The following is a 12,707-nucleotide window of genomic DNA, read 5'->3' on the forward strand; positions in this document are numbered from 1 at the left end:
ATTGTATTTATTGGTTGTTATAAAATAAAATTTAAAAATGCAATAACTTAAAAAATAAAAGATTCAGAGTACAATATGCCATAATAAAATCTTAGGTGTGCAAAAAGATTTTTTTTTTAAATAATTTGATAGCTAGTTTATATATTAATCTAATGTTTAATTATTTTTAAATTATGAATGACATGAACTAATTTTTAATTTGATCTACAATTGCGTGATAGGCTATTTATTTAAGAATTTCTCCTTATTTCATTTCTCTCTCTATTCCACAGAGAGCTTAAAAAAAAGTTTTTACTAAATGAAGACATAATATAATTTTGTTTTAAAAAAATTCATTAAATGAGGACACAATATAAATTTAAAGTACAAAACTTCATTCTATTACAATTTTATAAATAAATTATTCATATAAAAAATAATAATGATCTTAATTTGAATAATCATGTTAATGAATAATTTAAATTAGCCAATTAATGAAAAGTATACTTCATTTGGTGGTGATATACCGTTGTTCAATCTTAAGATCTTTCTATGAGTCTAATTTAGTAATAACCAATGTTTAATATCCTAAAAGAGAGGAAATCAATACCTCATAGTGCATTCGTACTTAAATAATAAAATACTAGACCCAACAACTATATAATATAAAAGAAACAATGGATTCTCATAAAAAGAAAAGAACAAAAGCTCAAAATCTATTAATAAGAATATATTTAAGTACACATATTCATTTTAAAATGATGCAAATTTGAAATTTATTGAAAAAACACAATAAAAATTATTAGAAAAAAAAAAAGTAAAAGAGGATAACCAATACAAAAATATCTGTTGATAATCACTCAGAATCTTGCAAGAATTTAAAGAAAATTTTAGAAAGAAAAAAGAGAGAGAGGAAAGCGAGAGAATGAAAAAAAATGGCGTGTACCCTATTCCAATAAAAACTTTTAACTTTGCTAACATCAAATTCAGAACTCAAGTAGTCTCACACTCAACCATACATCATATAGCCTTTTTGACTTTGGCCGAAGATGGTCACATGTCTTATTTTTTTTACTATTGGGTGGTGCAAATGATTACAACGTAGGACTTATTATACTTTTTATTATTTAAATATTTATTTATACATATTATTTCAAAATAAAAAAAAATTCAAAGTGGCAATTTAAATTTTTATGTCAATTCATTTGACAAAATGAAGTCAACAAACCTACAAAGGCAAAATTCTATTAAGAAAGAAAAAATGTTTAGGCAAAAGAATGATTTAGGCCATTAACAAAACAATAAAACTTAATAGAAATATGAAATGAATAAATCTTAATAGAAATATGATAAATTTTAGCAACTATCCCTAGACTTATATGATTGTAATATCACCATCCTTTAATTTAAAAATATAGCATAAAACTCTTTCAACTTTTAAATTTTGCACTGTAAAATCTCTGAAACATCTAATCACCAATTTCCCAGTTAAATGCTGACGTAGACAAATCTAACGTTGCGTTTAGTCAGTATTTTTTTCTTCTCTCTCTCTCTCATGTTACGTGTAACAAGACCATCCTTTAACTTTATTAGTTATAACACAATTGTTGTTCAACTTTGTTATTTGTAACACCATTATCTTTCAACTTTATCATTTGTAATACCATTATCTCACAACTTTACATTAATGTAGCATAATAATCAATGTAACATGGTTTAAAACCATATTCTCATGATCTCGTTCAATATAGATATACCATAATTAAAATTTTTAATCTTAATTTGTCTATTAACCAATATATTTTTAATATTTTTTTTAAAATTTTGCTAGTATATTTAACTTTTTTACATTTTTTATTATAATATATTGTTAAAAAAAATAAAGAAACCATTGAAAAAAAATAAAGAAACCATTGTTAATTAGTCTTTATTTTTTTTAATAATATTTTATTTATAATAAAAAAATGTAAACAAATTAAATATACTAACAAAATTAAAAAATATTAAAAAATTATGTTGCTTAATAGACAAATTAAGATTAAAAATTCAATGGTATATCTATATTAGATAGAATTATGGGAATGTGGTTTTAAACAATAATGATGTAACAAATGACAAAGTTGAAGGATAATGGTATTACAACTAGTAAAGATAAATGATGGTTTTGTTACAGGTGGCATGAGAGAGGAGAAAGAAATGTTGATTAAGCACTAGGTTGGATTTTTCCATGTCAATATTTAATTGAAAACTAGTGATTGGAAGTCAGAGGAATTTTATTGTACAAAATTTAAAAGTAAGAGAGTTTTATATTAAATTTTTAAGTTAAGGAACTGTAATATTAACAATCGTATAAGTACAAGGACAGTTGTGAAAATTTATCTAATAAAAATGTGAAAAATTACATAGCCTAGCTTAATTCAGTAGTTGAAAGTATATTACTCTCATGGCATAGCCAGGTTCAAGTCTTCACTCTCCCAATCCCTTACTAACAAAAAAAATAGAAATACGAAAAAGGCAATGAATAATTCCTTTTTTTTTGGGCTTATTTTGTAATCAATTTTAGTTATATTTTTTGTTATTTTTAACTCTAAACTGAGATATAATAATAATTAATTAAAAAAATAAATTATTCAATTTGGTTCTATTGATTTTTTTTCTTTAAAAAATCAAATTGACCAAATTTCTTAAAGTAAAAAACCGAATTGAACCAAGTTATCAAGAAAACTTAAACAAATTTTCAAATTAAATTAATTTGTTTTTTTTTTTTTTTTTTTTTTTTTAGTTTGAATCTAGTTCTGCTTACCCTTAGAAATATAGCGGGAATAGAAAAGAGGAAAATATTTGTTTACTTGGAAAACAACTTGGCTGGCTAATAGCTTAGGTAATACGGGCATGCCAGATACTGAGTGTATCAGTTATGTGCTTCTCTAACTTCTTTCAAACAATTGTGGGAACTTGATTAGGTTGAACGCAGCTTCATAAAAAATTCTCACTTTAGATTGAATAGTAATAGTAACAAAAATTATATTGATTACTGGAAATTAAGTACAAGGCTTGAAAAATAAATATAAAGCATGAAAAATTAAAAGACAGATAAATTTAAAGATAGATAGACTACTGAAGTTTGTTATTAATGTTGAATTGGTTAGTTGGGGCCCTTTACGTTGCTGCATATTTGACTCTTATAGTTTTCCTTGCATATACTAGAAAGACTCTGGAAGACACCTTATCACACTGTTACTAGCAGTTAGAAACTGCTTAGTACCTCTTGGAATTGCTATTAACTTATTTCTCTCAGACAATCATCCAGTAACTTCCCAGATATTTACTTAATAATTATCTTAGGCCACATATTAATTAAATTAATTAATTAAATTAATAAAATAAAATTAATTAAATTAATTTCACAAAAAATTAATTTAATTAATTCTTAGACCTAAAAAAAAATTAATTAATTTTTACGCAAATAATTGCCCCCTCACTTGGATTGGCTATTTAAGCCATTCTAGGTGGACAAGAACAGGACTTGGATCATCTCTTTATTGTTCAAAATAATCCAGAATCTCTTATGGACTTCCTAGGGATTTAAAATTTAAATTGGCTTAATCCCATAAGAGTCCAATTTCCTATAGAATTCTAATTACTGCAAATCACGATTCCCATAGTATATCATTAATGGCAATTGAAAGAAACTCTCTCTCTCACTTTACCTTTATTTCTCTACTCTTAAACTCATTAATTACGATTATCAACTAGAAAATTATTTGTCTCACAAACTCATACTTTCCTTCTTTCTCCCATTCATTGCTAGCAAGCTTTTTTCAGCGTGCAACTGCATAATCATCGATCATCGGTCATTCATTAGCTACCCATTTTGGTTTATCTCATCAGCACACCGTTCCCCCATCGCCCTATTATATTTACCTCAATGTTGTTAGATCATCACTCTTCTTTTTGCTAATTTGCCTCTCGCTATCGACAATAGCTAGTCATCTTCCTTACTGCTAGCACAAGCCAAGGTCCGAAGTCCCATCCTCATATGTCTTTCCCTTGCCATTTCCATTTGGCTATCGATTTCTTTTAACGTTCGACTTCCTCTGATGGCTCTAACGCTCACCTTCATCGCTACCTATCATCAATGGTGTAACTTTGGCATTAACTAAAGTTCCTTGTTACCGACCTACTAGATTTAATCTCCTTCTTTGCATGACAATCTCTTTCATTGCTTTTGGGTTTTTGGTCAATTCGATTTTTGAGGTAATAAACCATTCATTCCTTTGGGTGCTAATCTTGCCATTGAGTAGTTAGATACTTGAATGGGTTTTGTTACTTGCTCTCGGATTTGAGAATTTTGTAGATACTTGCACTTGTTACAGTAGGTTGCTCGGTACGTCTATACTATTTGCATTTGTTAAGTACTATATATTGAATTTGCATGTTGGTACTTGATTATTGTTTTAAGAATGCACATTTGATATTTCCTTTGTGCTTGTACAGATGGCATTAAACTCTCCTTCTGATTTATAAGTATTGCTGGTACCCAGGTACTTATCATTTTATAGGTACCTGTAGCTTCGCAGGTACCACTAATGATACCACAGATTTCTCCTATCAGTAGTAGTGTTCCTAGGTTGAGCGCTACCTCTACTGCCTTGCGAGTTTACACTCCACCAGCCTTTCCCATGCCCAGTACCAATTTATTTTCTTGAAATACTAGAGGTAATTTTTGAACATAATGTATATGTGAACTTTCTACAGGTTATGTTTTTATCGTTGATTGTGACAATTAATTCATACCTAAAGAACTGGATGTCCATTTTATAGAGGAAACTCTGTCTGATTTTCATCTCACCAGGTACCATCACCTTAGAATCTGCATTTACCAGTGCCTCGGGACCTATAGGTACCAACTCTAGAAGGACTTAGATTATTCCACCCTCCAGTCCTCTTTCAGTAAGTACTAGGTTCTTCTACTATTTTACCTCATTTAATACAAATTCTTTACCCAGGTACTTGGCATTACTTACTTTTTTTTCTTGCAGGGTCTTATGGCAAGGGCTACTAGCTCTCTCACTTGACATTCCACTATCTCCTTTCCCTTTAGGGAGCTACCAAAAGCTCTTTCTTGATAGTGAATTATAGTCTTTCCCTTGTCTAGGTGACATCGAATCCTAACCAAAGTAATCTTCTAGTTGGGAAGCATGGATAGATAGATTCCAACCCCACTTTTCTCATACTTAGAAGCTCTTGTTATCTATGATTTCATCAAGCTAACCAGATGTGCCCCAACTTTCTATCCTGGGTTACAAACTGGCTCCTTGAGGCTATAGTCCTGATCCTACAACTCTTTAATCTTACCAACGGGGCTATTATCTATCACATTAAAGGATATTAATGTCCTAACAAGCTTACCTATTATTGGTAATGACGTTCCTAGCTCTTTCACAGAGTTGCCTTTTAAATATAAAAAACTGGACAGATTCACTTCTTATGGAGCCTTTATTGACTATAATACCAGATTCAGCAAACTTGACCACACTTTATTCATTTGGTGCTTGATTTGCATATTTATCTTCTACCACTCTTCTAGGCTCCCCTATGTTTAGTACCCACCACTAGCTTGTTCTCTCACCCTGGATCAACCTTGTGCCCTTAGTACCATATTACTATCTTTTATTTTTTGAGCTCTATATACCACGGTATTAGAAAATGCGCTACTAAGCAAGGTGAATGGTGCTTTTTGGATTGGGCAGTTATGGCTATTCTCCCACTTCCCTAAGTTGGCAGACACTCCACCAGTCCTTATTGATAGTGTCTTTGATAGAAGGGTTGCTTCTCTAGCTTGCCCCTAGGATGAAAACTAGGTACTAAGGTTCTTGGTCCAACTACCTGCTTTGAGTTCTCTGGCTTCACTCCTTTTAATGACATTAAGGCCCTTAAGTTTACTGGCCTTCCTACCTGGCTCATCCATTTTAAAGTCACCTTTACAGATGATGTTATTAGCCACTAGGCCTCTATCATTGCTATCTGGCAACTACACATTAGTACCTCCTTTGGCACTCGTTTAGGCATAGTGAAGCCTGGACTAGAGTTATACATGCCTTCCCTTTGGTGCTAACAACTGGGATTCATTCAGGGTATTCTCTCTCGCATCCTTATTCGTGCTAACCCAGTCACTGGTAGTAGAATTAGTCTATCATCTCTAACAGATGTGGGTCGATATAATTATAGGCCAAAACAGCCGCAAAATGTGTGCCAGATGATTTCTATTAAGGCTGTTGACCCTTTTTGTCACACTTTTTAGAGCTGGTTATCCTCTAGGTTTTATGATGCCATTGTTAGACCTTTGGCCATAGGTACCTATTGTTTTACTATTTTTATCTTGTTATACTTGTTATTTTACTAACCTCTGCTACTTTCTCTAAGTTCCCTACCATGTACTCTCTTTACTCCTTTCGTTGCTACATCCTAAAAGGCAACCTCCTCCAGACCTACACCTCCCTCTAGGAAGTGAAAAGTTCCTAGTCACAGCTTCCTCCATCCAAAAAGACCAGAGCATCAGCCAAGAGGTACAAGCCCAAAATCAGGAAGTCTCCTCTACCTTAGAAGAAGTAGCAGGGAAGTTTATTGTTTCCTCCTGTTAGGTCTTAGGGCTATCACATACCTAAGGCCTAGAAGCCTCAGGCTCCCCCTACAGTTCCAATAGAAATTTTTTACACTAGTAATACTGACCTAAGGACACCTTCAAGAGCTGACACATCTTCTATGAGTGATGCTTCTTCTAAAGGACATTTTAGGACTCATGAGAGGTACAAGGCCCAACCACCTCTAAGACTAATCATGCTGCGTAGGAGTTAGTAGACTTTGGAAATGATGATGATTCTCTAAGAGATATCCCTTCTCCCACTTCTCCTGAGGTATGTACTTACTATTCATTAAATTAACCTTCTCCCACTTCTCCTGTGTAGGAGTTAGTAGACTTTGGAAATGCTGGTACTTATCTTTCTTTTTGTAAGTACTTGCTACCTCAGCTTTGTGACTTCTTCTACCCCTAGTTGCTCTACTATTTCAAGTTACAGAGCCAGCCCCTTGGCTGATATAGTTAATCCTCTTTAGGATCTTGAATTTTCATTTTTTGCTTATTTCTCTGGCAGCTCCAGTGTTCACCTTATAGTTAGGCCATCTGATAGTATAGTCATAATGACCAAGAACCAACTACGCTACTTGCTATCTATAGAGTTTTGTTGTCATACAGAGAAGCAAAAGTCTTTACTGCTTTCTACTCTGTCCACCATTATTGGAGCAAGCACACTGCTCTAAGATGCCTTAACACAGATTGCTGAAATCCTGCCTACCTATGCTGAGAAAATTCAATCTTTTGCAGTACTCTTTGCTTCTATTACTGCCTTTACCACCAGGCACTGTAATTTCAGGAAACTTGTTCAGAAGGCTCAATCTTACATGGTCCAGGCCAGGGGGAGGGAGGATAGAGTGAAAGCCATTAGGGGCAAGGTGGCTGACCTAGAGGAGTAGATATCTCGCCTGAAGGCAGAGATCACAGAGTTGAAGGTAGAGAAGGCTTCCTTCATATGGCTGGAGGATGAGCTGTTAGTTGATCACATGATAAATAGGGGTGTGATCTTATTTGAGGGTGAGGCTTTGAGGGAGCTGACCACACCTATAAAGGTTAAGATTTGTGTAACATCCTCACTTTAGCTAGTCCGCACGTTCTGCTGTTTCGGTGATCAATGTCGGTCCGGGCAGCTAGAATATCTAGAATTATAATTAGACTAGAGTGAGGAGTTATAAATAAACCAAATAATGATAAAAAAAAATTAAGGAAAATTTTTAGAAATGAAATGCACTAAGGTTAAATGAGCCGTAGCCCCAGTGATGAGTGACCCTAACGAGAAGTGACGGTGAAGGCCGTTAGTAACCCTAGACTCGGGGGAAACCCCGTGAAATAATTTTTGGGATTTCAGGGAAGGATTATTGAGGTTTCAATGATAATAAATTGTTAAGAAAACACAAGGAAAATTAAATCGATCAGTACACATGATTTTAGCTTGTTAAGCCAAACGGAGGGTATTTTGGTCATTTCGTCTTCAAAGATGATTTTTGACCAACTTGTCCAATTAAGTAAATAAATTATATGACATAAAATGTGAATAAATGTTATTAAATATTTAATTAAAAATGAATAGAAAGAAGAGAAAAAAAGAAATAAATGGATTTGTTGCATAAGAATGATGTCATTAAAAGGGCTCCACCAATCAAATTATAATAAAGCATTATGAAATCAATTTAAAAAGAGTTAAATGGGGTAAAAATCAAAAGAAAAATCTGCTATCTTCTCTCTTCCTTCTTCAGCCGAATTCCTCTCTCTCTCTTATCTCCATTGATGACTTTCCTTCTGTCTAAATTTTCTTTATAAACACCCCCCTAAAATCACTTGCTCCTTTTACTAAAACTCCTCCTTCCAATTAGAGCAAGCTTAAGGCAGCAAAAAGAAAGAAAAATCAAGAAGTTTTGTAAGCTAGGGAAACTCTCCAACAAAGGTTATGTCAATTAATCTTTAAACTTTGTATATGCATCATTGGGAGTATGAATTGATCCATTGATTGTATGTGTTTGAAGAATTGAAATGGTAGAGTTAGGGTTTGGGCACAAATTTGAGATTTTGCTCATGTATTAGTGAAAGGAAGTTCTAATGGTCAATTAGTGACCATTTGGCTATGTGTGATTAGGAAATGAAGTGATTTCTGCCATGGGAATTGAAGTTAGGTATGTTGCCTAGTGTGACCTGCAGGACTGGGTGTGAGTCTAGCAGATTTGGTCAGCTATAACTAGAGTTGTGTAGGTTCAATTGGTGCAGGGCCAATTGGACATGAAATTAGATACATAATGGCACAACTTTGGTAAAGGAACCCTGCCTAGAAAACCACAATAGACTGACCTAAAAAAGAGTACCATACATTTTGCCTAGGCAAAATGATCAAATGAACAGTGTTTGTTCAAATGGTCATAACTCAGTGTAGAAAAGTCCAATTGACCTGAAATTTATATCAATAAAAAGCTTAGACAATTTAGAATAACTTTCATTAAGAACACTAAACTAAATTCTGACCATAACCCATCTAAATTGCTAACCAAAATCAGGGTATCAAAACTACTAGAACCATTTTTGCCCAGAAATTCTGGGTAGATGCCAATCCGGCCAGTCCTAAAGAAATTAGGACTGCCTAGTGTGACCTGCAGGACTAGGTGTGAGTCCAGCAGATTTGGGCAGCTATAACTAGAGTTATGTAGGTTTAATTGGTGTAGGGCCAATTGGACATGAAATTAGATACATAATGGCACAACTTTGATGAGGGAACCCTGCCTAGAAAATCACAATAGACTGATCTAAAAATTGACCAAATCTGGGTACCATTCATTCTGCCTAGGCAAAATGACCAAATGAACAGTATTTATTCAAATGGTCATAACTCAGTGTAGAAAAGTCCAATTGACCTGAAATTTATATCAATAAAAAGCTTAGACAATTTAGAACAACTTTTATGGAGAACACCAAACTAAATTATGACCATAACCCATCTGAATTGCTAACGAAAGTCAGGGTATCAAAACTGCCAGAACCATTTTTGCCCAGAAATTCTGGGTAGATGCCAATCCGGCCAGTCCTAAAGAAATTAGCATAACTTGAGCTAGAAAATTCCAAATGGAGTGATTCAAAAAGGGAATTAAAGAAGACACATAAAGGAACAACTTTGATTGAGAACATTTGGCAAAATTCTCATTGTAGAATTGCCTAATGGAACAGTGAACTCTAGCACCCAAGACTGAAATTTTTGGTTTATTTCCTAGTAGTTTTAAGTATTGATTGGCAACCAATGCCAACACTTTTGTGAACTAAAATGTGGTATCTTGGTGAACTTAGATTCAATAAATCTATTATAAATTAAAAAGTCAACCTTTGAGTGGACATAGTTAAGTGAATAGTGACCTCTACATTACAAAAATAAATAATTAAATCATTAACTGTGTAAAATGCCCTAGTATGCATAGAATAATTGGTTTGGATAGGTTGGCATGCCAATAGGGTTCTGTTAGTAGTACTGCATACGACTTCATGCCATTATGTGTTTTATTGCCTTATGTGCCATTCTGTGATATAATAGCCTTTGGCTATTTTGATTGAGATTACTATACTTAGTTTTATGCCTCATAATTATTACAGCTTATTAGCTGTTTTGTTGCACACCGGGAGACATAATGTGACCGATGTTGTGACGGCCCGAGGTACTTGGTACCTAGTGCCACTTTACCCATTTATCTAGTCCAGTCAACTAGTATAGGTTACTTGGGCAATCAAAATAAATCTTATCGAATTTCAATCAAATAATTAACATAAAAAGTATCAGATTACTGTAAATAATTACCAGAAACTCAATCTGCATAAAATGTCAGCATACACTTTACATGTTTATTTCATTCTAGTTATTTTATTATTGGCACCACTAAGCAGTATCGCTTAGCGCGTTGCTTTTGCCACGCGTAGGTACAGGAGACACGGAGCGTGAGCCCAGTAGATCCTAGAATGGGTGAGAGTCAGATCTGTTAGTGTCCTGTGTAACCTTTCATCTGCAGTGTATTTTGGTAGGGCACTAGGATTCTCTTTTGTATTTTTGTAAATTGTATTTTGTATTTAGGTTTTTATGTTATCATGTAAATTATAAACTCTTGTATCATTTTATATTGTAAATTAATGAAAATTAACAATTGCCTTCATAAAAGTGAGTTCAAATTGAATTATTTATGATATGGATTGAATGAATGAAAATTGTTGAGAAATATTGAGATAATATTGATTATTTAGACTTAAGAATGATTGGAAAAATATTTGAAAGTGTTTTCCACAGGTTTTGAAGAACTGTTTTCTCCATTTTTAGTCGGCACTCTGCCGGATTTTTTGAAAAATATTCGGAACCTCTAATAAATTTAAAATTTCAATAAATGATGTAAATGATATCAATTTCATAAGTTTCACTTAGTGACCCATAAATAAATAAATTTTGAAATGATAAATATCAATGAGTTATGATATGGTGTTCCGGCACACTATGTGGCATATCTTGCTCGGTTACAGTGTAGACGGATAAGGGTTGTCACATTTAGTGGTATCATAGCATCAGTTTAGGTATTTCTGGGCCTAGATAGAGTGCATACCATTGCATTACATATGTAAGTGTTGAGGTGACACTGATTCAGATTTGTTTGTTTTCTTATTTTGATTAGGATATGGATCCTGTTTCTTAAAAAGCAGTTGATGAAGAGGTGGAGAGTCATGCTCCACCAAGGGCTGAATCAGGAGGCAGGGGAGAACCTGCTCCACCAGTAGTTGTGACACCTGCCCAACCTTAGTTTGCGTTATTCCAACAAATGACTGAATTTTACCGGTAAATGATGGGGGCAATTCCACCACCACAACCACAGCCACAACCTCTGCCACCACCACAGAAGTCCCATCTAGAAAAGCTACGAAAACATGGGGCTATAGATTTCTTTGAGAAGAAGGAGGATGACCCCATGACAGTTGAAAATTGGCTTGATAGAACTGGAAGAGTACTGAAACAGCTTCACTACACCCCAGAGCAGAACCTGGAGGGTGTTGTGTCCCTACTTCAAGATGATGCATACCAGTGGTGGGACATAGTATCCAGTGAGGTACAGCCAGATTAGATCACCTGGGATTTTTTTCTCATAGAGTTTAGAAAGAAGTATGTCAGTAAGGTGTACCAAGAAGAGAGAAGAAGAGAATTTATCAGTCTGAGGCAGAGGCAACTATCAGTGGCAGAATATGAGAGTGAATTTGTCAGACTAAGCCGATATGGGAGGGAGATAGTTCCTACAGAGGCTGAGAGGTGCAGAAGGTTTGAAGAAGGGCTAAATGACAATATTAAGGCCATGATAATAGCATTGGAGATTACAGATTTTGCCAAATTAGTCGATGCTGCATTGAAAGTAGAAAGAGTCAGAATAAATGAGCAAAACAGAAGGGAAAGACAGCAGAAGAGAGGTCCAGGTCAGTCCAGTTTATCCTCTGCTCCTAGTAAAAAGTTTAAGGTTCCTCCTACACCACAAGGTCAGGGTCAGTCTCAGGAGCCCAAACCATAGTTCACACCGAGGAGAGGCCAGTCCACCCCATCTGTGGGCAGCTCTCCAGAGATGGTGTTCAGGGGACCAGCCCCAGCATCTTCTGCCTGTCCATACTGGCAGAAGTGGCATAAGGGGGAGTATTGGCGAGTAACTAGTGCTTGCTTATGATGTGGGTCTACAGAACATCAGATTAGAAACTGTCAGAAGAGGACTGCTACAGTTGCCCCAGCACAAGCAGATAGGCCTGCCGTCGCACCTCAAAGGGGTAGAAAGTCCGGTAAATCTGAGGCAGCTGGTCCATTACAGAGGCTTGCATCTGAGTCAGTCGAGATGCCAGAGGCCAGAGTACCTACCAGAGCTTATGCCGTGAGAGCCCAGGAGGAGCAAGATGCCCCAGTATGTGCTTCCTTTACACTTTTCCTGTGCATGCATTGGTGGATCCAGGATCTACCCATTCATATATCTACATTAAGCTACCCGTAGAGAGGGGAATCTCAGTAGAGGAAAGTGACCAAGACATTCTAGTCACTAATCCATTAGGCCACAGTGTGGTAGTGAATAAGGTGTAT

Source organism: Hevea brasiliensis, chromosome 18, assembly GCF_030052815.1.
Source record: "Hevea brasiliensis isolate MT/VB/25A 57/8 chromosome 18, ASM3005281v1, whole genome shotgun sequence".
NCBI lineage: Eukaryota > Viridiplantae > Streptophyta > Magnoliopsida > Malpighiales > Euphorbiaceae > Hevea > Hevea brasiliensis.